This window comes from Perognathus longimembris, chromosome 5 (genome assembly GCF_023159225.1).
Source record: "Perognathus longimembris pacificus isolate PPM17 chromosome 5, ASM2315922v1, whole genome shotgun sequence".
NCBI lineage: Eukaryota > Metazoa > Chordata > Mammalia > Rodentia > Heteromyidae > Perognathus > Perognathus longimembris.
This window is the reverse complement of record NC_063165.1, coordinates 42,305,317-42,332,841: the sequence shown is the minus strand read 5'-3', so window position 1 is coordinate 42,332,841 and position 27,525 is coordinate 42,305,317. Positions and strand designations below refer to the sequence as shown.

General features: G+C 34.0%; 1 protein-coding gene across 15 annotated transcripts in view; it reads left to right on the top strand.

The window, feature by feature from the left end:
* Zbtb20 (zinc finger and BTB domain containing 20) overlaps positions 1-27,525 on the top strand; it is a 748,243-nt gene that overhangs the window by 7,060 nt on the left and 713,658 nt on the right. For 9 of the 15 annotated variants that reach the window (XM_048346649.1, XM_048346669.1, XM_048346676.1 and 6 more), the window contains exon 1: positions 25,199-25,829. The gene's annotated coding sequence lies outside the window, so the exon portion shown is untranslated. Of the gene's footprint in view, positions 1-5,581; positions 5,976-25,198; positions 25,830-27,525 lie in introns of those variants that run through there. The other 6 variants (XM_048346655.1, XM_048346654.1, XM_048346650.1 and 3 more) reach the window with 3 other exon arrangements.

Here is a 27,525-nt window from a genome sequence, read left to right as displayed (position 1 = left end):
CTGGTATTGTTTTAAGGGAACTATAATTTTCTTTGTAATTAAGTACAAGTTATTAAATCTAAGGCGTTTTAATTTGAGGGGACATCTTTCTTTTCAATTCCTCATATATTTAATTCTCTAACTTCATTGCTGTAGAAAATCTTCAGTTGCTAGGCATTGGTGGCTCATACCTGTAATCCTAGCTACTCAGGAGGCTGAGATCTGAGGATCATAGTTCCAAGCCAGTGGGATTCCTATCTCTAGTTAACCACCAGAAAACCAGAAGTGAAGCTGTGGCTCAAAGTGCTAGAGCAGTAATCTTGAGAGTAGTATCCTTGAGAACAAAAGCTCAAGGACAGCCCCCAGGCCCTGAGTTCAAGATCTAAGACTAGCACCCAAAAACACATAAAAAACAAAACAACACAAATTAAGTCTTCAGTGTACAGTTAGTAATTATAGCCTCCAGTGCTGCTACTAGTTAGTTATGTGATCTTGGGTATGTTATATTATCTGGATCATGACCACAGATTCTTCAGATTCTTCATCTTCTTGATGTTTTCTCCAATATTTGAATCAGTTTTAGACCGCCCCCCCTCCCCGGCCTGGAGAAATATAAAACAATTTGCCTTTTTCTTTCAATCTTTGGTAGCAATTTTCTTGGTTTTGAGCCCAGCATAATTTAACTGTAAACACATAATACAAGTACCAAAAATGCTTTTGAATTGGAAAATATAATTTAGTAGTTTACATAAGCTTTTTTACAATTCACCTTAATTTAGAAGTTTGTGTTAACAATCGAATTTGTTTTATTCTTTGTATTTCATCCAGCATAAAGGTGTTTAAATTGGGAAAATCAAGTAATAATGGGATGCTTAATTTACAGCTATCGATATGCAAATAGATATATATCTTCAAGGAAAAAAGGTAAAGTTGGTTTTTGTACCTCTCTAAGCAGAAACTAGATATACTTCTGCTAATCAGGACCCCTTATTACAAAAATATTTAATTTATCATTTCTAGGCAACTACTACTTTGTAACATATAGAAACACACAACTGTATGTAATTCATGTAGAAATATGGTATTTAATGACAACCTTGAAGTTTTTATTTAAAATTTTAGTCAGGTTTTAAAAATTGAGTCAGATTGCTTTTTGCTAATGTGAATGATTGTGAGAGGCTCAAAGCTAACCAACACTACTTATTCACAAATGGATATAACAATCTGTAGAATTTTGAATCCCTTGCTTTTCCTACACTCACTCACAAGTCCAGATGTTCCTGATTCTGATCATGTAGCATTTTTATAAATCATTTCAAAGAGAGAATGCATAATACATTTGCTAATATATTAAATAATGCTATTATAGTCTGAAATACCTAGTTAATAAAATGGCAAAAATTATATTAGCAATTGTGTACAAAGATGGTGTTTGTGTTTCAGTGCATTCAAATTATAAAAAAGATATTCTAAATGTTTTAAGCAAAACTGACTTGGGAAAGTTAGCTGAAATTTGAGGAATTACTATAGATTGTTTTCTAAAAATATCCCAAACTAGCAGAAATCTTAGTGAGAATCTTCGTGAAAATAAAAATAAATTGCATCTTCTACTAAATAATAAGAATGACAATAATGATATAGCCAACATTTATTGAGCGCTTACTCTGTAACATGCATTGATATATTGCCCTTAATTACAATTAAGGCCAGGTACCTTTATCTTAGTCTTATAAACTAAGGCTCAAAAAGGCTATAGAACATCTTATTTGAAATCACATATCTAATATATAACAAATTGCAATTCATACTCAAGTACAGCTCTAAAACAGAAAATATCAGCTGTTAATTACCTTGTCATAAGGCCTCTATTGTGGAACCATTTCTACTTAGTGTTTTCTCAAATTATCTTTGGCAATTTTATTTCAAGAAAGACATTATAGACTTGGAGAAAGTTCTAGAGAAGGGCACAGGTGAATTATAAGAGAGAGGAATGGTTGCTATGGTACAGTCTGGTGTTGAAATTTGACTCTTCAATCTAGAATTACAAATTCTTAGGGAATTTCTCTAAAGATTTTATAGTGAATACATTTGTTATATGCTGCCTGATTTTAGTTCTGTAGATAACAGTGGAGCTCAGTAACATGTGGAAACAGTGAGTAGGAGTAGGTCAAAGGAAAAGTTAAATTCTAGGAGTAGTTTGAAAGGTAGAATTCAGACAGGAAAATTAAACAATCTAGATGAGTATCCAAGATCTGGGGACTTACATAAGTTATGCTAGAGGGAGAACAGAAACACAATAGATTCTACTGAGTTTGGAATCCCCCTGTGTTTACTGCTGGTTATGTGTACTCTCTCACTTGATTGAGAAACCAGTATGTGACTTAAATATGGTTTGTAATACAAAGACAGATATGATTTGGCAGAAAAACATATTAATCAAGTCTAGCTTTGAATTAAGCAGTCAGTTTAAGAGCATTACAAAAAGATGTAATTTAGCACAACAAGCTGTATATATGATAAACCATTTATGGAGTGCCTATTATATGCAACCCAGTTCTGAACAGAGGCAATTTGTAAATTATTTTCTAAGAGTTTATCTCTCAAGTATAAGAAGGTACCTGTTAGATTTTCTGAGGGTCTGATAGATTTTAAGTCTTACACCTGATTTTATTTCATTTCTTATGTAATTTAGCCTTTCATCTTCTCTTTCTCATGTTCATGGAGATTTAAATCATGGATAAAAGACCAAGCTTTTTTTTTTTTTTATTTTTTATGCCAGTACTGGGACATGAAGTCAGGGCCTCATGCTGTCTCTACTTAGTGTTTGGTGTTTTTGTCCAAGGCTGGTACTCTACCACTTGAGCTATACTTCCACTTCCAAGGTTCTACTGATTAATTGGAGATTAAGTGTCATGGATTTTTCAGCTAGGGTTGGCTTTAGACAGTGATCCAAATTCCTGAGTAGCTAGGATTACAGACATGAGCCACTAGTGCTTATCTAACCTAATGTGGTTTTTAACTTTTCTTGATATGTCACTACAAACAAAAAAGTACAGTTTTATATGATAGTATAAATACATTTCCAATGATCAGCTCAGATAAAATGAGTATATATAAATTTGGATTATCTTTAGAATAGGTAGAATGAGTAAAGAAAGGAAATTATAGTAACTTTCAATGTTAATTTTAATATCACATTTGCCTCAGACTGGATATTCATATAACATTTGTCTATAAGGTACAAAAGACTCTTCAGGTTACAAGTTATTTGTTATTGAGCTATCTTAAGCTATATTACATGAATTGTATTTTTGAGTAGTGAAATCAGTAGAGTGCTATACCATCACGAATGTTGAAGCTACCTTTATATGACTGTATTTCAGATATTTTATTCATACTATTAGTGTTAGTTTATTAGGAAATACAGTACAATAAGAATTGTGTGCTTCAAATAGTTATACCACTGAACAAATATATTGTGAAGTTTAGAAAAATTGTCAGCATTCAACTCAACATTTCCTCTTCAGGCTCATTATTAGTGAAACTCATTTTTGTTCTTCTGACATCTGTGATACCTAGGTATATTGTTTGCATTTTGCCTTCCTTTATATAACTGACCCTTATAGAAGTACCTTTGAAAACTGATGTTCATAATTTATCTGTTCAAAAGGAGTTGAGAACAAAGCACCACTATGTTGAAGGAATTTTCAAAACTGAAAAGTAGTATGGAAAAAAATACAGGTGCTTCTGATCTAGATATTCTGGATTTGAACTGATATTTGTTTTATATATTTATAATATATGTAATAAATATGTATATTACATTTTTGTTATGTATTAAACAAGAACCAAATGAGAATAGTTGTGTTTTGTACTTTTAAATTATACATACATTTCTACCAATTGCCTGAGTAATGATAAGTTTGATTATTTAAAAAGTGGATGGTAGCTGGGTGCCTGTGGCTCACACCTGTAGTCCTAGCTACTCAGGATGCTCAGATCTGAGGATCAAGGTTCAAAGCCACCCAAGGCAGGAAAGTCTGTGAGACTCTTATCTCCAATTATCCAGCCGAAAACCAGAAGTGGTGCTGTGGCTTAGGTGGTAGAGTGCTAGTGTTGACCTGAAGAACTCAGGCACAGTGCCCAAGCCCAGAGTTCAAGCCCCATGACTAGCTCCACCCCCACAAAAAAAAGAGTAGAGGGACTCTAATGTAAAGTTACTTTTATGTAATTGTGTCTGATGTACAGTTTCACTCCTAACTCATATTCTTTGAGATTCATCATTTAGGAAAGGTAAGAGAATCATCACTTAGGAAAGGCAACATTTAGAATCATACTGCATTGAGATAAAGTATTTTAAGGACAGAAACCATGAATAATTTGTCTTCATAGCCATAGTACTAGTATAGTATTTGGCACACAGGAGGGTTTTAATGAATGTTTTTTGGTCAGGCTATTTTGTATCTATCCAATGAATATACTTTAATTATTGTTTATTAGCCTATCCATTTCCTTATTTTCAATCAGTTATGGTTCAAATTTAGTATTGTAAAACTTGTTATTCCCCATTATAGATGCTCTCTGTACCTTTGTAAGACCCAAACATTTTTACACATGCTTAATCTCTTATCCTTTTAGATACATAATGAAATTCTATCATGGCAGAAGTTTCAATAAAAGTTATATTTACCGTGATTCAGAAAAGAAATGTATCAGATATTGTCCATCAATGGTAAAGCAAATCTACTACAATCAATTCAGGATATTGTGTTGAATAGAGTACACAGAAATACATTACCTACTGATTCACGGATGAAAACCAGATTTCATATCCTATATGATTCCTATCTGGATACTAGGACAAACAAAGCAGAGTACTTTTTATACTTAATAGATTGCTACAGATTTTGAACATTTTATATGAGCTTAAAAAGAATATTTGTAAAGTTCCACATAATTAAAATAGTTTTGGTTTATTTTACCCTGTTGTCTGAAATAGAAATACACTCTGGTTTAATATTTACTACTTAATATTAAAATATTTAGCATGTTAATATTAGTGATCCATAGCTCTTCTAGAAAATAAAAGAGATAATTGTGCTATGAACAATACAGAAGGTAATGTACATAAATCACATATGTAGCATGTGTTTCTTTTCTGTCTAATAGATGGCATACTTTTTCATATTTGCTAGACTTGGGAAAATTTATCTGGCCAAAGTCATAACTGCTTTTTTTTTTAACTGAAACTTTAACTGTTTGACTGAAGGTTGTTTTTGAAACAAATATAATTCTATCCTGAAATAATTAAAACTAGAAGTCCTTTAAAGCTTTTATGAAAAGTGATTAATAGTGGCAGTATATTTTGAAATGTGTGTCTAACAGCATACAGAGAACATGGTATTCAGGAATATGCTTTCTAAGGAAAATACTAATTTGGGGGAATAATTATAAAATCTAAATGTACCCCAGAAGCATATCTCCCATCTTATCCCAAGATATTTTTTTAAAGGTTTTATAAATAAGTTAAATGGCTACTGACATTTGTCAACAATTGCCATAACACACTGGGCAGAGAATAATTACTCTAAAATTTGTTGTCTACCTTCATTTGGGCCGTAAGAGAAAAGTGCTAGAGTTCAGGGTAAGTAACGGAAAGCAGCAGACATTAAGAAGTTTAACTTCACAAGTCTATGACCCTTATGAAAAAAGATCAATCTTTATTCATTTTAAACATCTAAGTCTAAAAAGCAAAGATAACTAAAAAGTCAAAGTAGCTAACTAGGATATTTTCTGTCCATGAAGCAAAAACAAAATAGGACAAGCTAAGTTTTCTGTGATGTGACTCTACAAGGCAATGGCAGACTATCTTTGTTTTTCACTACCTGTGATGCTTCTACCTTCTAGGGTACTGCATGCTGAGCTTCATGACATATCAACAAGAAAATGTCATCCCATTTGTGGAGACCCAGTAACAAGTGAGACAGGAAGATCAGGTAGGAAAATCAGAGTACAGTCCAAGCAAAAATCAATGAAACATGAATTTGAAAAAAGCAAAATTTATGTCATTAAAGGAAATTAAAATGAAGAACTTAATACACTAAGAAAAATATCCCAGTTGACTAACACATTGTATGAATTCAGTGAAAGTTATCCCTGAAATATGCATTCATGAACTAAAATATAAGAAATGTCTCATCATTCAAACATAAACATAACAAAATACTGAATATAAAGGTGAGATTTAGAGGATATAGAAACTAAGATATGTGAATAGTATGAGTAGTAAGAATTACAAAGGGAGAAATTACAATAGAAAGAAAATATAGTTAAATACTGAAAAGAAATTTCTCAAAGATTAAGAAAAATCTGACTAGAAATGTGGCTTAAGCACATGGTCCTGAATTCATACCCATTACTGCCCAAAAGATTGACAGGTAGATAGGTTGGTAGGTAGGTAGGAAGGGAAATAGATAGATGATAGATAGAAAGATAGATAGATTAAAAAAAAAGAAGGAAAGAAATAGAACTTTTTTCTTTTAAAAAATCTAGGAAAATAAATTTGAAGTCTGGAGCTGTTCATGCTGGTTATCCCATTACAGCATGAAGTAAATAGAATTACAGTCTAGGACATCCTAAGCAAAAATAAAATAAGACCCTATTTCAATAATAATCAAAGCAAAGGGTTTGGCTACATGGTTTAAGTGGTAGAAAGATTGATTTACCAAGAATTATCCCCAATTCCAAAATGGAAAGGAAAATTAGTTTTTAAATGGAAAGAGTTTACTGATTTTGGTCTGGATTGAAAAGAAATACAGGCATATGCTGCTAAACAATTCTAAATTCTAAAATTTAATTGAAACATAAGCTCCAGCCCAATTAGAAAGAGCCATTTCCTATAAAGCAGTAAATATCAAGACATTTTAGGATTTCATATATACATAGATATATAATTTGAATATCTGAAAAATTACTTATTAGTCAAGGAGAGAGAAATACATTTCATGATATAATGGAACTCAAAATATATCGTTATATACCAAATCTAAGAAAATCCCTGCGAATAGACTAAAAACATTAACAAATGCAGGAGATCAAACACTTAACGCTGAAGAAGGTGAAGATGAAAATAGTGATTAACAATGAGCAAATATATACACACAATTGTACACACAATAATATACACACAATTACTTGTGTGTAAATACATAAAAATTTAATCAAACAGATAAATACTGTTGGCTAGTAATATGCAATAGGTAATTCAAGGCTCTTGAAATTAAAAAGGCGTATTTCTGTAAGGAAAATTTGAAATGCATGGAACCATCTCATTAATCTTAGTAGTAAGAGGCTTGGGAAGTTGGGTGTCAAAGACGAGAGGAGACAATGGGAAGAAGGAAAAAGAAAGGAAGAGGAAGAAAGCAACCACATTTTGAAAGATCTTATTTAGGATGAAAGAAAAAGCATAGAATCTTGTTTTGTTTTTGCCAGTCCTGGGCCTTGGACTCAGGGCCTGAGCACTGTCCCTGGCTTCTTTTTGTTTTTGCTCAAGGCTAGCACTCTGCCACTTGAGCCACAGTGTCACTTCTGGCCTTTTTCTGTAAACGTGATGCTGGGGAATTGAACCCAGGGCTTCATGGATAGGAGGCAAGCACTCTTACCCTATTAGGCCATATCCCCAGCCCCGCATAGAATCTTTTTATGAATGGAAAAGGATCATATGTGTGTGTATTGATGATTGGTAAATGAAGATAATCTGATAGAAAAACACTTAGAATTTAATATCAACATAGAAATAATAGAGTAGCCATTTAATCAAAACATGTAAGAGGAAAATGATGAAGCAGTATGTAAAACAAAAATGTAATAGGAAGTTTAAGTGTAATCTATTATTGCATTAAGTGTACATGGACTAACTTCTCCCCTCAGTGACAGATAGTATCAGATTACATTAAAATACAAGACAAATGGTAAGAAATGTACCTTAAACAGTATTATGAAAAACCTTCGATATAAAATGATGAATATAAAGACACTAGGCTAATGCAAATAATAAGAAAAGTGAAAACATCAATGACTACATTGGTAACAGACAGGATATAAGGTTAAAATTTTTGAAAGAAAAAAGATACTTTAAAATATTCAGTTAAGAGGAAAAAATCATAAATTTGTATGCTGCCATTTATTGAAGAGATCCAAACAATTCTATTAAACACAACAACTAATAGAAAAATAATTTAAAATTAATATCTATGATGAATCTGACAATCGTTGCACACTTTTTGTTTTGTTTTCTCATTGCATTGATGAGGTTGGCCTCAAACTCCTGATCTCAAATGATCCTCATGCACTGATTGGCCTTCTTAGTAGTTGCAACTACATGCATGTGTCATTATGCGTGGCCCATTTAAATATTGTTGAGCATCTCTCCTATTGGCCATAAAAATAGTCAATATTTAGAAAGCAGAGATTTTGTAAACATATTATCTCACTACATGTGAGAATAATTAAAATTTGAATAGTTTTAGTTTAAAATCAGTATTTTACTGCATATAAATGACAGATTTCTAAGTGACAGAAGTCACTTAGAAAAAAAAGAAAAATAGTTTATGTAAAGATATATTGAAAATAACTAAAGCAGTTGTCCAGCCTTAAGTTCCTATGTTTTTAAGAATGATGGAAAGTAAATGCTATTTAAAATATTATTAAAAATTAAAGAATATGGGCTGGGGATATAGCCTAGTGGCAAAAGTGCCTGCCTCGGATACATGAGGCCCTAGGTTCGATTCCCCAGCACCACATATACAGAAAACGGCCAGAAGCGGGGCTGTGGCTCAAGTGGCAGAGTGCTAGCCTTGAGCGGGAAGAAGCCAGGGACAGTGCTCAGGCCCTGAGTCCAAGGCCCAGGACTGGCCACAAAAAAAAAAAAAAAAAAAAAAAAAAATTAAAGAATAATATTAGCCAGAGGAAGAGTGAAAGTTTGAAAAGATAAAGAAAATAGTAGAAAACAGTATCTTAAAACATAAATTAGGGCTGGGGATATAGCCTAGTGGCAAGAGTGCCTGCCTCGGATACACGAGGCCCTAGGTTTGATTCCCCAGCACCACATATACAGAAAACGGCCAGAAGCGGCGCTGTGGCTCAAGTGGCAGAGTGCTAGCCTTGAGCGGGAAGAAGCCAGGGACAGTGCTCAGGCCCTGAGTCCAAGGCCCAGGACTGGCCAAAAAAAACCCCATAAATTAAAAATTAGCTAATTTTTAGCGGTATGGGAGTATGAGAGAACACAATATTCAGTAGGTTAAGAACTGTGTTACAAAATATTTTAAAACACTTCCATTCTTTTATTACATAAGCATGTGTAATCTTAATGCTGTAGGGTCTCATTGTACCTCACTATTAATTATACATAGATCATGGTTTGGAGAAAGTCAAATGGATGAGCCTAAATAAATTTTACATCTATTTTTCAGTAGTATGATCCTATTAAAAAACTTTTTTTTTTTTTTTTTTTTGTGCTAGTCCTGGGGCTTGAATTCAGGGCCTGGGCACTATTCCTGATCTTCTTTTTGCTACTACTTGAGTCACAGCACTACTTCTAACTTTTTTCTGTTTATGTGGTACTGGGGAATTGAACGTAGGGCTTCATCCATGCTAGGCAAGCACTCTACCACTAAGCTACCTTCCCAGCCATAGCGCTACAATAAGACCATAAAGAAAGATCTTTAAAAGGATAGAGATAAAATCATTTCTTTTTATAAACTTTAGGTGAGGCTGGTAGTGAAAGTTACCTGAATAGATTATTTGATACTAGTTACTTACTTGAGTGAAATTATTTCAGTTGAAGAGTTTCATTTTTTTTTGCTGTGTATTATCTGGTTACATATGAAGGTAACAGCCAACTGTGGTTTTTTTTGAGCAGTACTGGACTTTGAGCTCAGTCCCTTGTACATGTTATACAAGTACTCTGCCACTTGAGCTACATGTCCATCATTTTTCACTTTACATTTTTCTTGCAGTGGGGTTTCTTTAAAAAATTTGGTGGGGGGCTCGGAGCCAATTTTAGATAGACATCCACCTACCTTTTTCTCTTGTATAGCTAGATTACTGGCTTAACTACCAAGCCCTGCTTGTTATTTGAGCTAGGACATTGTTAATTATTTTTCCCACTTAGGCCGGTTATGATATTCCCATTTCTGTCTCCTAAGTAGCTGTGGTTGCAGAGATGCCATCACTACATCAGCCCAATTGTGACATATTTTAAAGTATTTTCCTTTCCAGCTGGAAGCAAATTAACATTTTATATTACTGTAATAATCTTTTGGAAATATGTCATCTCTTTACCTATTCAGTTCAGTTTACTTAATCCTTCAAGCTTTAAAATTTCTTGAATAATGATGTTCTAGCTTAAAACCGTGTTTTGGGGGTGGGGATATGGCCTAGTGGCGAGAGAGCTTACCTCATATACAGGAGGCCCTGGGTTCAATTCCCCAGCACCACATATACAGAAAACGGCCAGAAGTGGCGCTGTTGCTCAAGTGGCAGAGTGCTAGCCTTGAGCAAAAAGGAAGCCAGGGACAGTGCTCAGGCCCTGAGTCCAAGGCCCAGGACTGGCCAAAAAAAACCCAAACAAACCGTGTTTTGCTGGCTTTTTAAAAATATAAAGCTCAGTTTTGAGCTGACCAAATAAAGCACTTACTTAAATCTTTTTATTATAAGGGGCATTATATGTACGTTTAGCTTAAATAGCCTTAAACTTTTTAGCTCTCCTTGCACTTTATGTTTTGAAGTGCTGAACAATATAGATTGTGTGAGATTAGCCAAAAGTTGTATCATCTGGAAGCTAACACACTGAATTTTCAACCACCATCCCAGATCTAATGAATCATACTAATTTCAACAGTTCCCCAGTTATTTATGCCTACATGAAAGTTGGAGTAATATTTCTAAAATACCTGTCATTTAAAACAATGGACTTTGGGCACACAAAATTAGGTAATCATAATGTGAATTGTGACCATTGTTCCATGAATTATTATTATTTATTTTGTGCTTTCATTCATTCATTCGTTATTAGACCAATACCTAGCTACCGAAGACTCAGAAAACAATTAAAACATTAAAAGGAATTCATCAGTATCGATATACTCTTCCCCTGAGCATACCAAGATGGCTCAAATTACTCATTTGTACATGCGATAGCCATGATATTTGTTGATTTATATTATCTTTAACCTAATGATTGGATATTTAAATTTTTGCCACCTGACTTAATAAAAATATCAGACTGTGGTCTTGATTTGAGTTTTTGTTGAATAATTTAGCTATGACTATGTATATGTTTTTTCTGTGAAGTAGTTATCCGTGTAGTTTCCTATGTTTCTTCTTTTATTTGTTTATGGTTATTTCTATTGATTTGAGTGGATTCTTGCCTTTACATTTTCTTCAGTGCATTTTAATGAGGAGGAACATTTTGGTTTAAGTGGCTACACTTACTATTTTATGGGAGTAAAACATTACATTGTTTTCTAAAAGGAAACACAAAATTTCCAAATAAATTTGTTATATATTCTTTGTTTTTCCTCAGTGACTTATCCTGCCACCTCTGTACATTAAGGTTTTAAGTAGGCAGCAGTCTGCTTTTTAGCTCCCTTTTCCTGGTTTTTGGATGGTTTAACTATCCATATGCTATTAATTCGTTTTCTTACTTAGTAGAGCTGCATATGAAGTCTTTATGTATATAATATAAAATCCTCCAGAATTTATCTTTTTAATTTCATCTTTTCTTTGAATTTCAATCTTTCACCTTGAATTCCAACTACATTTTTATTAGAAAAGATGCTTCAGGCCTGGGAATGTGGCTTAGTGGTAGAGTGCTTGCCTACAATGCATGAAGCCCTGGGTTTGATTCCTTAGTCCCACATAAACAGAAAAAACCAGAAGTGGTGCTGTGACTCAAGAGGTAGAGTGCTAGCTTTGAGCAAAAAGAAGCCAGGGACAGTGCTCAGACGCTGAGTTCAAGCTCCAGAACTGGGGGGGAAAAAAAAAGATGCCTCATTAATATATACAATGCATTTATCAGTGCATACTTAAAAATATCTACAAGTTTGTCTAACATATTTCTTAATATAACTGCTTATTTGACTTTGGGTTGGTTGATGTGATACCAACTTGCTACATTTAAAAGCAGGAAAACCCAACAAAATATGGTACCAATCTTAAAATATTTAAATTATTCATTTGTAATAACAAGTTATATTTATTTATTTTGATTTGAAATCTACTACTCACTCATGTTACTTTTGGAAGATTATTATAAATTTAAATATTTATATTACTTAATGGAATACTACCCATTTTTATAATCATTATTACCAGTTTATATCTTTAATAATTACTCCATGCCAAACAATTTTTTTTTTTTTTGGCCAGTCCTGGGCCTTGGACTCAGGGCCTGAGCACTGTCCCTGGCTTCTTCCCGCTCAAGGCTAGCACTCCGCCACTTGAGCCACAGCGCCGCTTCTGGCCGTTTTCTGTATATGTGGTGCTGGGGAATCGAACCTAGGGCCTCGTGTATCCGAGGCAGGCACTCTTGCCACTAGGCTATATCCCCAGCCCCTAATGCCAAACAATTTTTAATGATTAGCTATACTTACTTACTCATTTGTCCCTCCCAACTTTATGAGGTGGTCAACTTTTTCACTTCAAAGATGTAGAAACAAGTCTGAGTATATTAAATACATTAGCAGCTTGCTAATTAACAGTTAAAATGGTATTTGCAGTTAGTACAAAGGAATGCTGCTTTGAAACTTTCACTGTTATCTTTCAGTAGAACTGTCTTAATGACTTCCTTCTCTACTGTACTAATACTAATATTTTTATTCAGGAGAATCAAGCAACATCAAAGCTCGTCTTGGGAGTAGAAAATTAAAAAGTATATAATCTTTGAGAAGTCTGTGAATTTGGTCTGGGAATGAAGGGTTGAGTGGGTAGTTACTGGTTTTGAGTAATTGCTTGATTGTATGTGTGACATACATCAGCTCTCAGGTCATATTTAGCTTTATCTGTGAACTTCCCTCACAAATTACATTTTTTGCTTTTCATGTGTCCAGAGCTTGTATAAAGTACATTTGCAACAGAATTGACAAATGTTGCACTTTGTAGTAAGGAACCACTCTTTGAGAACTTAATCTTCCCTCTTTTTTTATTTTTATTTTTGTGTTTCTAGAATGCTGACATCTTTTTTCCTCTTTTCTCTGTTTATTTCAAATTTTAAAACATTATATATGATAGGCAAATTGTTGCTTAGTATGAAGTCATATATTGACATACCTGCCATTTTTAATCTGCTGCCCTTGATATTGTTCTATTAAGGTAAAAAATGAAAGGAAAAAGAAATTTCTATGTCATATAATGAAAAAAGTTCTCTACAAAAATATTGAGATGTTGTGAAGAACCTGGTGTATAACAATACTCTTAATATTTCTCCTTTTTGTTGGTCATATATCTTAAGGATGTGTATAGTTGAGGAAGTATAGGAAAAGCCTGGAGTGGAAGCAATGGAAAGATGAGTCTGATAACCAGCACACAGACATACAGAACTATCCAAATGATATCTCATTTGGAAAGGATCAATAATATAACTTTATGGGAAATCATGCATGTTTTTCAGTGACTGGAATTCTAAGATAAATTACTAGATTCTTACCTTTTTATAGATATGTATATGTCTCAAATTAGGTAGAAAAGGCGAACTTGGATGGATAAGCAGTACAGGGCAATAATCTATCTATATAAATATAGTCTGTGGAAAGGTGATAGTAGAACATAAGGATCAATGGACACTGAAGTACTTAAAATGCATATATATGATAGAAAAATATTAATAATGACGAATAGCCATTTTGGGAATGTGTAGTCACAAAGGTGAATAGGAACAACACACAATCTCTTAGATACAGTGTTTGTTGCTAAGGCAAGAGCTTAGACCTCCCAGAGGAGAGAGAAATGTGAATCCATTGTTCATGACAATGTCTTTTGAATGAATTAAAATCCATGGAGAATGAAGAATCTCCAAAAGTGATAGGAATGTACAGAGTTATAACTTAACTTCCTTCATATGAAATATAAGAGGGAATATTTTTGATTAAGAAATTTTATACAGTTGAAGGAGAACGTTAAAAGAGAAAGCCATATATTAACATTTTGCTTAGTAGAGGAAAGAATTAAGCTCTGTTCAATGTAGACAATAAAATTCAGTAACCAGGGCTCAAATGTGAGAACGATAAATATGTAATTTTATTTAGATTCATACTTTAAAACTTCAATTAGGCTATTTTTTTTACTAGCTATTTCATTTTAACTCCTCTGACACAATTAGACATTTATTTTCTAAAATCTCTACCTGCCAATTTTTGCCTTTTGTTTCATGGTAAAAATGGAGACAGCTTACTATGACATTTTTTCCTCATTTTTCTTTTCAGTCTAGAAGTTTTGGATATAAGTTTCATAGCAAACTTCTAACAGTTAGAATGGAAACTGAAGTGAGACTCTTAAATTCTCACAATTTCCCCTAACTCCAGAAATAATATTTTCAGTATTATATGAGTTACTTTACATTCTAATGTAAATTTCAAAACCTAAAAATGGTGAATATTTCTCAAGTACATTAGCAAACAGGCTGTACGGAACATGAAAACACACTTTGAGCTTTAAAAGAAGCAGACTTCTGATATAGGTATTTTATAAATAGTGCAAACTATTTTTATTTATTGGAATGCAGTAGATTAGTGATTATGTGAACTTAAGGATGATGAAATTAATATTTATGTTGTTTGAAGTAAAGCCTACTGTACCCTTCCTTCCTTCCTTCTTTCCTTCCTTTCTTTTTTCCTTCCTTCCTTCCTTCCTTCCTTCCTTCCTTCCTTCCTTCCTTCCTTCCTTCCTTCCTTCCCTCTCTCCCCCTCCCCTCTACTTCCTTCTCCTTTTCTTTTCCCTCCCTCCCTCCCTCCCTCCCTCCCTCCCTCCCTCCCTCCCTTCCTTCCTCTCTCTCTCTCTCTTTCTTTCAACTATCCTCTCAGAGTTTGAGGAAGTAAGGATCTTGTTTTAGTGGACTGCTCAATATTTTTATACATATCTTTGAAGCAATTCTTGAAGAAATATGTTGGTAATGGAGAAATACCTTTTGTTACCTGAAAATATAAAATTATATTTGGATTTCATGTAAGACCTGTTTACTTGAACAAGTATAATAAGTATTAAAAGTCCTTGTGTTAGCATAATTTTTTCTATGTAATGCTTTTTCCGAGTAATATATTACTAAAATATTTTCACTAAGTAAATTCTAAAGTCCTGTAACCATTAATGATAATAATGTATGTAAATTCTTTCTTTAAGTTAATTTTTTTTTAAAATAGGAAATAGGCTTGAAGGAATGGCAAATATTTGGCCAATCTTTGGAAAAAGCAAGAAACATTCTATGAGAAATAAATTAGAAAGCAAGACAGCAAGAAGAATTTAGGATATTATAGAAGTGGTGGAGTGCTTGCTTAGAAAAGACAAGGCCCTAAGTTTAAATCTCAATATTGCCAGCAATATTTCAGCAAAGCAGATGATATGCTTCACAATATATTTCAATTTATGCTTAGACAATTTCAAGTTCCTTGATCAGATTTTGAACTTATATAGAAAATATCTGTATCTCAGAAAGTCTAAGCAAAGGCAATTTCCTTACCTAGGTATTCAATAGAGAAAATATTAGAGAAAATAAATTGTGTTCAACTTCTTCTAAATTAGTCTGTCATAGTATAGATAATTTTGTTCAAAGTATGTTTTAATCTTGTACAATATTAGGCATACTAAAACATATGTTAACATGGAAGCATTTCAAAATACAGATAGAAACTTATTTTTGGGTTTCTTATCTCTTTTCTATTGGTGCAAATAAGGAAAATTGCAGTTTCAAAGTCTCTGGAAAGTGTCATTTTTAACCTACACCATATGGTAGAATATATGTAACACCAATAATAAGTTTCAAAAACTATTTGTCCTATGTATTTGTTGAATAAGATTATTGACTCACTTCTGAATTGAGTCACTCTGTGGTAAAATACTTTTGACTTTTGATTGTTCACAATTTATGGCTTCCTGGCCAATATTTACTCCAGTGGTCACTACTGCAACTTTTGGAATATTTCTGTCTTGTGAGAAAACTACCATGTCTTCATTGACTATTAGTGCATGAGTAAATGTGGGCAAAAAACCTTCATTTTAAATTGTCTTTGTTTTCTTTGCATGATTAAGTAAGACAGGGTATAGCAAACACTTTCAAAGGATTATAGAGGAGAACATATCCTTGCAAAATTCAGTTTCTCAGAATTTAACATTAGGCCTCTTAACAAAAGACTTTTGGCCACCTTAACCTAGGAATTTCTCACTGTTCTTTCCTGCCATCCCCTCTCTCCCTTCTCCCCCGCCCTTTTCTCCTTATCTCTGTTTTCTGCCTTCAGATTATTTCTTTTTTTACATAGCATAGTATAAATTCACAAGGATTATTCAGGCTACATTCTGACTCCAGTAACCTTATCAGGGTGTTTTTGTAAACCAAATAGTTTAATTCCTATGAATAACTTGGAGACTGATTTCAGATTTCTACATGAATGTTTAGAAAGTTGTACATGTGAGAGAAATAGCAGATAAATGAAGTATGAGTGCAAACTGAATTTTCTTCTAAGAAATATGAATGTAAAATTTCTTGTTAAAGGGAAGTTTTTTTTTGATATATATTGAGAACTTAAAAATACATGGATGTTTGATAACATTTCATTTTTGCCCAACTGTAATGATAATTCCTGTATGACTTAGTGCATTTTTTTTTTTTTTGCCAGTCCTGGGGCTTGAACTCAGGGCCTGAGCACTGCCCCTGGCTACTATTTTGCTCAAGGCTAGCACTCTACCACTTGAGCCACAGCACCACTTCTGAATTTTTCTATATATATGTGGTGCTGAGGAACTGAACCCAGGGCTTCATGTATATGAGGCGAGCACTTTACGACTAGGCCATATTCCCAGCCCATGATTTAGTGTATTTTTTTATCCAGGTTCTTGGGATTTGAACTCAGGGCCTTGATACCCTCACTAGGCTTGCTTGCTCACAGTGACCAGTGTTCTACTCTATTTAAACTCAGTAGCTTAGTCTAGTCCAGCATTTTACTGTTTCTTGGACTTGTCTGTCTCAGCTGTTTAACAACCTCTGTTCTCTGGATCTTAGCCTCCTTAGTAGCCAGGACTACAGGCATGAGCCACTGGCACCCAATTCTTTTTCTTTCTTTCTTTTTTGACTTTACCAGAACTGGGATTTGAACTCAGGCCCTCACATTTTCTCTGTTGCTTGTTCAGCCTGTATTCTAAAACTTGTAGCATATTTCCATTAAGATTTAATAGATTTTTAAAGGTACCAATTATAGGTTGTTTTTATCATCCTCTGGACTCAAATTTGTTAAAGTTTTTACTTAACCAAGCCTTATAACTCTATATCATTACTTTGTCTGATCATTATTTTATTCATTTGTTGAGAAAGACTTCATTGAGCTCCAATACTCTTATCAGGTGTACTGCCAGGTACTATAACCGAAAAGCTAATAGGAAGGGCCCCTGTTGTAATGTGTCATGAGTTTCTCTCAATCCATTGGGTCAAGGAGGAATATGAAATTATAATACAAATATGTATAATTAAATATGATATATGTTTCATCACTGAAAATAATAATAGAGGTATATCCAGTGATGTAATGCTTCATTTTAATCTTAAACTTAAATGTGTAATAAAATTGAAATTAGATATACATTTCATGTTATTTGCCAATATTAATAATTTATCTACACTCATACTTTTCTTGAGACTGCTGAGATGCAGTTTTAGTCAGATGACCAGAATTAAGGATTGTTATCTTATTGGGACACAGAATTAACTGATGATGGTGCCTTCTCTGACAAAATTATCTACTTATTCATTTTGGCCCAAAAACTCTAGACATATTTTTAAAAAAAATAGTTTTTAAGTAGTTGTCCAAAGGAATTGCCACTTAAAAAAGCCGTTTATGAATGCAGTGTATCTTGACCAATATAATCCCTTTGAACATTCACACCTATCCCTCTCCTACCCACTCTTCTTCAATTGTTTCATTCCTGTTTACTAAGGATTCTCAAATTATTATTTTCACATGGTTCTAATTTTTACTTCCTTGTTTCCCTTTGCAATAGAAGTATCTTTGGGGCATTTTCTTATGAAAAATCTTAAAAAAAAACAACATTATTTTTCTGTTCAGCAACACATTACAAAAACCATTAATGACACCTGAAAAGGAAGTTGGAACAAAATGTAACATAGGACAATTACAAATGCTTTGAAATTAGTTTCCTTGTTTTGTGTTGAAAATTGAAAAAAGTAAAACACTCATCATCTTGTTTGAAAATATTCATTTGTCAGCGTAACTCTGACCAAGATATATTTGTTAACATTAAAAAGTAATGAAAAATTATATTCCAGGGTAATAGTTGTTACTGCTTTCTAGAGTCATGTAAATCTATGTCCTGTGAACTAGTAGAAGATAGTTAGGTAGGGATTTTTTTTTTTAGAAAATGGATAAAGTATATTCAATTCATCTGTAAATGCATCATTAGAAAACAAACTCTGTACATCTCCATTGCTTTCCTGCATACATATACACATACCTCTTTCATAAGCCACATTTTAAACTTAGGTATTTATATTTATTTTTATGGCTTTTATTTTTAACTTTCAAGGGGGAAGTTAGCACAAAGTTTAAGGCAACTCATTATGTAGAATATCACATGATATTGCAGGAAGATTATTTGCTTATGCTAATTAGGCTGTTTACATACCTAACCCCTACCAGTTTATGAAGTCTTTTAGGGCATGAACTACATTATGCTTTTTATTCTTACTCCACCCTACAAAAATATAGCAAATAGTACGTATTCATTACATTTACATAGTGCACAAAATCAGAACAAGGTAAATTCTTTGATAATAAATCATTAGTGTCAACATTCAAAAGCTTCTTAATCCCAAATTAAAACCAACTGTATAAAATCAGATAATAGTTTTAATCAGTTAGAATCTTATAACTATTTATAATTGATTTTTAATTCTTTTTTCACATAGTTTAAAATTAAAAGTTTTGTTTTATGTATTGTTTATTTTGTTCTTTAAAAATAGGTAAGTAGCTGGGAATGTGGCTTAGTGGTAGAATGCTTGCCTAGCATGCATGAAGCCCTGGGTTTGATTCCTTAGTACTATATAGACAGAAAAAGCCAGAAGTGGAGCTGTGGCTCAAGTGGTAGAGTGCTAGCCTTGAGCAAAAGAAGCTCAGGAACAGTGCGTAGGCCCTGAGTTCAAGCCCCAGGACTGGCAAAAACAAAAACAAAAAAATATAGATATATATTGTCCCTAAATATTTAACATTTGAACTACACAAGTTTTGACAATACTTGATAGAATTTATGTTTTAAGTAGATTTATTGAAATATATTGAGAACATAATTGAAATATATTGAGAACATCAAGTATTGAAGAAAAATTTGGCGAGAAATCATAGGTCATATTGAATTTGACACATAACCACAAGAACATTTTGCTGCATAGAGCCTTAGGTAGAATTAGATACTTGGAAACACTCTAATATAAAAGTTAATCTCAGCTTTAGTACGGGCTTGTTTGTGATCATTTGGGTAAATGCCCAGGACTAGGATTGCTGAATCATAGGGGAGTGCTATGTTTAATCTTTCGAGGAACCACCATACTGCTTTCCAGAATGGTTGAACCAGTTTACATTCCCACCAACAGTGTAGTAGCATTCTTCTTTGGCCACATCCCCTCCAGCATCTGTATTATTTGTTTTGTTGATATTGGCCATTCTAACTGGTTTGAGATGGAATCTCAGTGTAGTGTTGTTGTTTTTTAATATTGTAAAGGTTATGAACAATGGGGTTACAGTTACATAAGTAAGGTAATCAGTACATTTCTTTTTAACACTGTTACCCCTGCCTATTTTCTGCTGCAGACCTCTCCCCATTTCCCTTCCCCCTCCCCAGATTAGATAGTTCATTTCTTGCATAGTGTCTACTGAGTATCATTGTTGCATTAGTTCATCCTTTGTCCTGAGGTTTCTGTGATTCCTATTTCCTTCCATGGGTCTGTTAAGCTTATATATGACAGGATACAGAAAACAAAAACAGTAAGAAAAAATAGAAATAATTTTTATTTGCATTTCTTTTATGTCCAGAGATGTTGAACATTTCTTCATCTTTCTATTAGCTATTCTTTTTTTCACAATTTTCTGGTTGTCAAAGTGAAGTACAGAGGGGTTACAGTTTCATATGTAAGAAAGGGAGTACATTTCTTATCCAAACTGTTACCTCCTCTTTCACTTTTTCCTCCGCCTTCCCCCTCCACATTTTCCTCTGCCCACCATGAGTTGGGCAGTTATTTCCCTTCCAGAGAAGTCTCTTTTTAATTCTTTAGTCCACTTATTAATGAGGTGGTTGTTTCTTTGAGGATTTGTTGTTGGCGGGCTTAATTTTTTGAGCTTTAAGTTTAATTTTGTTCTTTTTTGCTAGTACTGGGGCTTGAACTTAGGGCCTAAGTACTGTCCCTGGCTTCATTTTGCTTAAGGCTAGCACTCTACCACTTGAGCCACAGTGCCACTTCTGGCTTTTTCTGTATATGTGATGCTGAGGAATTGAACCCAGGGCTTTCATGCATGTTAGGCAAGCACTCTGCCTCAGGCCACATTCCCAGCCTCTAAGTGTATTTTGATATGACACCCTAGTCTGTTATATAGCTAGTGAAGTTCTTCTCCCAATCTATTTAGGAAGTTTCGACATGTGCCAAGGAGCCCTAGTGTATTCCCCCATCCCTTCCTGTAATGTTTTCAGGGTATCTGCTCTTACCTTGAGGTCTTTGATCTAGGTGCAAGGTGATATATATGGTTATAACTTCAGTTTTCTACATATGTATGGACAGTTTTGCCCACACCATTTGTTGGTGTTACCATAGTTAAGATATGGAACCAACACAGATGTGCCTCAATAGATGAATGGGACAATAAAATGTGATATATATATATACACACACACACACACACACACACACACACACACACACAATGGAATTGTATGCTTCTTCCGAAAGAATGACATTGCCCCATTTGTAAGGAAATGGAAAGACAAACATGGGCTCCATGGTTTCCCTTATTTGTAATAATTAGCATATGTCTAAGATAGACTGAGCTGAGGATTACAATAGCTCAATAGCTATGTACAGATGATTATATAAAATGATGACAATTGAAACAAACTCCAAGATATGGAAACAGGAGGGTTTTTGTTGTCTCTTGTTTTTGTTTATGTTTTTAATGTGCTTTGTGAAGTTATTTTTTTCATTTTTGCCCTTTAGTGTCACTGTTTTTTATTTTGGTACCCTGTGTCTTGTATATATGTTTATCTGATTAGAGGAAGGGAAGGGGAATAACAAAATGGTGAAACAAAGGACAGAGGGTGAACCAATGCAGCTTCAATACTCACAAGACACCATGTTGGAAACAAACTTTATAGTGTGGGTGGAAGGACCACCGTGGGGGGGAAGTGGCAGAAAACATGGGAGGGGGTAACAGTCCTGGACAAGAAATATTCTCATGGGGCTGAGGATATGGCCTAGTGGCAAGAGTGATTGCCTTGTAAACATGAAGCCCTGGATTCAATTCCCCAGCACCACATATACAGAAAACGGCCAGAAGTGGCACTGTGGCTCAAGTGGCAGAATGCTAGTCTTGAACAAAAAGAAGCTAGGGACAGTACTCCGGCCCTGAGTCCAAGCCCCAGGACTGGCAAAAAAAAAAAAAAATGTTCTCATTACCTTACTTATGTAAATATAACCCTTCTGACATCACCCTTAAATTTAAAAGTTAAGCTCAAGCAGTCTAAACCTTCAGATTTCATTACTACTACATTGTGTGATTTCAGGCAAGTTCCTCAACTCTCTCATTTCTTCATCTTGAAAATGAGACCTCAAACTAGTACCCTATAAGATTTCTTTTGAAATGTTTCCACCGTCTGTAACTTGATTTATTGTTGATACTATCTATCACAGACAATAAATTTTCAGTATTAATGAGGTCCACCTTATTAGTCTTTTCTTTCATGGTTATGCATTTGCTTTTTAATCTGAAAGTCATTGCCAAATCTAAGGTCATCAATGTTTTCTCCTATTTATCTTTTGGACTCTTGAGCTTTAAAATTTATACTTATTTATGTGATCCATTTAGAATCAATATCTATCGGTGAGAGGTGAATGTCCCATGTAGATTTTCTTTGCCCATTAATGTCTAGTTTCAGCACTATTTGACTATTCATTGATGAGACTATCTTTGCTCCATTGTATTGACTTTTCTATTTTGTTAAAAACAAGATGACTAAATTTATCAGGAATTATTTCTCAGTTTTTCTATTGGTCAATTTGTCTATTCTTTTGCAGTACCCTGTTGCCTTGACCACTATAGTTTTTCTAACTTCTTTCTTCTTCATTGGTGGTTATACTTGGTCATTTGCTACTACTCTATGTAAGTTTTAGAATCTACTTGTCAATATCCTCAAATTAACTTTGAGGGATTTTTGACTGAGGTTCCATTAAATGTAAGGATCCATTTGGAATAGACTGTGTTCTGAAGTTTTAACTTTCTACCATATTACATATCAGTGTAGGAGACAATTTAATAATTTCATAATTTCTGCAGCCTATAGTCATTTGGGACTAAAGTGAGCCCCCTTTTCCATAGGTTTTGTATTTACAGATTTAATCAACTGCTGTTCATAAATATTTTTAATTGCACTTAAAGTGAATATGTATAGATTTTTTCTTTGCATTATTTCCTAAACAAATTAATACACAAATCGCCATAGCATTTGCATTGTCATAGATATTAGAAGTAAGGTATAGGTGTTTTGGAGAATATGGAATGATGTGTGTAAGTATTATGCAACTGCTATGCTATTTTATATTAGGGACTTTACATCTGCAGATTTTGGTATTTTAAAGGTTATAAGTGGGTCCAGTCCACTGTAGATAACTAGGAAGGACTGTGTTCCTTCTCATGGTACTGTGGTTACTTCAGGTGATGTTAGGCTCAGTCTCAGTAAGGGATAGAACATGTTGAGCCCAAGAAAATACTAACCAGGAGCTATTTACCTTGCTTTGAGTCCAGTAGAGTAAGTACAGGAAAAACGTTGGCATACATATTTTTCACTCAGCCATTTTTTAAAATATTTATTTATTATCGGTACTTCTGGGGATTGAACTCAGCTTCGTAATAGCAAGGTAAGTGATCTACTGTTTGAGGCAGATCTCAATCCTTTGCTTTTTGTTTTATTTTAACCAAGCTAGCCTGGGACTGTTACCCTCCCAAGTCTGTTTCCTGAGTAGCTGTGGTTTTAGGTTTGTATCACCATGCCCACTCTTTATGCTGTACTACAACTACTTCTTCCTCTTTCCTTCCTTCCTTCCTTCCTTCCTTCCTTCCTTCCTTCCTTCCTTCCTTCCTTCCTTCCTTCCTTCCTTCCTTCCTTCCTTCCTTCCTTCCTCCCTCCCTCCCTCCCTCCCTCTCTCCCTCCCTCCCTCCCTCCCTCCCTCCCTTCCTTCTTTTCGCAGTACTGAGTGTGGGACTTTACCCTAGAGACACACATAGCTCTTTTTGTTTCTCTAGGTAGGGTTTCCTTTTTTGCAGGGGCCATCCTCTGACTTCAGCTTCTTATCTCTACCTCCTGCATAGCTGAGATGATAGGAGTGCACCAACATGCCCAGCCATTTTTTTCCCTTTTAAATTCAGCTCTCTCAGTTGTTCTTTTTTTTTTTTTAGTATTTATTTATTTATTTATTTTTCTCAAATATTTATTATCAAACTGATGTACAGAGAGGTTACAGTATCATACATTGGGCATTGGATACATTTCTTGTACTGTTTGTTGCCTTGTCCCTCATGCCCTCTCAGTTGTTCTTTAGAGAGGGTAAATAAACTTCTTGGACCTTTACACTTCAATTTTCTTGTTTTCCTTAGATTAAAACAAAGAAAATACCTGGAACATATATGTGTAAGTCTCTACTTGGAAGCATTTTGTGTTATTGATCTGTGTTCTCATTGTTTTCCAGGATTTAACTAAAATTCTGAAAGATTCTTGTTAATTATGTGAAGATATAGTCAAGATATAACATGAAGGTACACATTCTGACTTTTGAAGCACATTATTATGCTAAGCTATGTAGAGAAGGATGAATGTACAATTAATATACTTAAGACTGTTGGTGCCAAATTATAGTATTAAAATAACTCACATGCGCTCTCATCTTTCATTTTTGTATGAATTTTCTTTAGAACATTTTATTCTAGTGTTTTTCTAAGTCTCATCTAAATGATATATACCCAAATTATGGAAACATAATAAAAAAGGTAGTTTTTAGATAGATATAATGTTAGAATGTGTTATGACTCATCAGGCATATTTTTTTAAATTGAGAAAGCAGGAAAGTAGCTTGAGCTAGTTTTATTTTCTAGTGTTAGTAATTCTATAGTTGCACATGTATCACCTAAGGAAGAAAATACACCTGGGATTGGGAGTGGCTTGGGGAGCACATTGGGTGGAAACTGTAACCGAAGTAGATGGACCAGACAATGACAGTTTCTTTTTAAAGGCAGGTTTATATAGAATCACTGGTTATTTTTAGTTTTTTCTTTCTAATACAAGAGCCAGTAGTATCTGCTCTTATTTCAGATCCATATTTTTGATATTTTGTCCTGATTGTGAGGGTAGCTTCTTAGGGGATTTATTTCTGTCATTACATACTATGTACTATATACACTGCACCTGTTCATACAGAGTACATTACATTGTGATGTTTGTATAGCTGCATGCTTCAGATAAGAAGCCAATATGCCTTATTCTAGAATACTAGTAACTTCATTAAACTTAATTCTGGTTTTGTCTCCAATTTTGTGTATGGTCTTAATTTATTTGCTGATCATTTTAATTTCTTCTTTGTAGTTATCAGTTTTGGCTGAGATCAGTTTTCCTTTTGTATAGTCTGTTGCTTTCAGTGCCTCCTTTAAGAATGCTCTGACTTTAAAATCATTATTAGGCTTTTGTCAGAGAAGATTTGTTGACATCTTCTCACATTAAAAAATAAATGTGAAAAATTGCACAAATAAGCTCTGTACTTCAGTATTTCCTGCTAATATGCAAAAAATGTATTTATGATAATTACACGTACTCTGTGCCAGAATTGAAACAATACATTCCTCATAATGGAGCATAAATAAAGAAGGTGGAGCCAGCTGCTCTTAAACTGTTTATTTGCAAGCAGGAATGATATAGAGACTATATCTTTTTTACTCTGCTAGTCTGGCAATACCGAACCTGTTGCTGCATTAGACGAGTTGCATTTTGCTGGATAGGGGAAGGAGGGCTGTCTGCTGTCTGGTAGGAGGGCTTTGTCTGTGCCTTTCTCTGTTTCTTTCTGTTTTTCTTTCTCTCTTCTCTCTCACTCGCTTGCTTGCTCTGTCTCTGTTTCTCTCTCTCTCTCTTCCCCCCTCTCCCTCCCTCTCTCTTGCTCTCTTTCCCTTCCCGTCTCTGTGGTTTGTAAGGTAGGTTGCAGTGTGTGTATATACACAACATCAAGAGCAGGAAAATGGACTCATTAGGGAGGCAGGCAGTCATTACCACTCACACTGTACTTCCAGGGAGACACCGATTATGAGAAGAGAAACTCAGCGCTGGGGAAGAAGGTAGGGCAGACAACTTTCATAAAAAAAAAAAAAAATCCTGCTGCCTCAATCCTCCCTCTATCTATCATATTTTTTTCAGTCCCCAATGCTTTTATTCTTTCTTTCTTGAATTTTGATTTCAGTATTTAAATTAGACAGAGCTAATGCTTCCTTAAAATTTGGAACATCTATAGGAGGCCTACCCTGAGTAATTTTTCCTACTTATTTAAGGGTATGACCTTGTGATTCAGTTTTATTACTGTGAAAATAATTACAAACAAACCTATTTTTTCTCACTAAAGTACGAAATAAATCAGAATCTTTCACTCTTTTAAAACAAACTCCTCCGTATGTTTGTCTCTTTGCTTTTCTTGTCTGTTTATGCAATTCCATCTGTCTGTCTATATATCATTTTGTCCTTATTTATTGCTAGCTGGGTTTTGTTAGTTATTTGCCAATGAGTTTTAGCTGCACTAACAGTGTGGGTACTACCAAAGTGAGACTCTTGTTCTTTGTTTTACATTGAAGTTTAAAGTCCATACTTACAATTTAAATCTTTGAAGCAGGTTGAATACTTTTTGCTAGCACATTTATTTGATGCCATTGGGCATAAGGTAAGGGGTAACTCCTGAAGGTGGGTAAGAAGCAACTAATTATTTTTTGTCATCACACACATAGAAATACTATGTATATTTTTCAAAGAAATAGACACTCTGGTTTCTAACTTTTATTTTACGGATGGAGTATTATATTTATAAGAATATCACTACTTAGTAAGAATGCAAACTTTCTTAACAATTTTTATTCTGGGTTAGTTTCCTTTTAGTATATTGCTGTTTATTTATGCTTGGGGAGGGAGGAGTAGGAGACTTGACTTTTTTTTCCTTTTTTTTTTTTTTTTTTTTTTTTTTACAAAGTGTATCAGTCATACTTACACAACAAATGTAAGTATTCTCTTAGCACTTTGGGGACCATAAATAATGCATTTGTTATTTCAGATATAGTTTTGAGGTGTTTTTTCTTTATGTCTTTTACTTTTTTATGGTAGGACAGTTACACTTTAAACCTAGCTGACATTGTTGAAGAATTCTTCTAGAATAGTGTTCACTGAAATGTGAAGGAGTAGGTAAATATGGTCTATTTGAAATAGACTTCTTAATGCAGTTTTATTTGGATTTGTCCAAAAATCTGATGGCTATTAATAAAAATTAAGGCAGTAGTGAGATACATAGATTTTTTTTCAGCAATTACATAAGCAGTGATAGAAAATGGATGCTGATCTGTAGAAATAATTGATAATAACAATCACCTTTTTTGTAATACATTATTTAAGTGGTAGACTTTTTTTTCTTAATTCCATTAGGCCTCTCTGACAACACAAAGAGTCCACAAAGCAATATTCCTAACCCACCTGGGATACTAGAGCAAATTCCCAAACACATTCTCAGGTTCAAATCTGGTAAAATGTTTTTTAAAAATCCGTTATTCTAGGAGGATAGTGATCTTGGCTGATTAAAAGTTTTTTTTTTAACCCCCTGTTCTTAAAAATTTATACTAGTACCTTTACTTATTTTCCTAAGCTGTCTTTTAAGCTTGGAAAGCCAACTTTGACCAAGAGTAGTACCAAGTACACTCAGGTCCTGGCAGAGATTTCTCCCCCACCCACAGAAGTCTAAGGGAGAACTTTGAGGAGAAGTCTTTTAGAATTATGTATTAA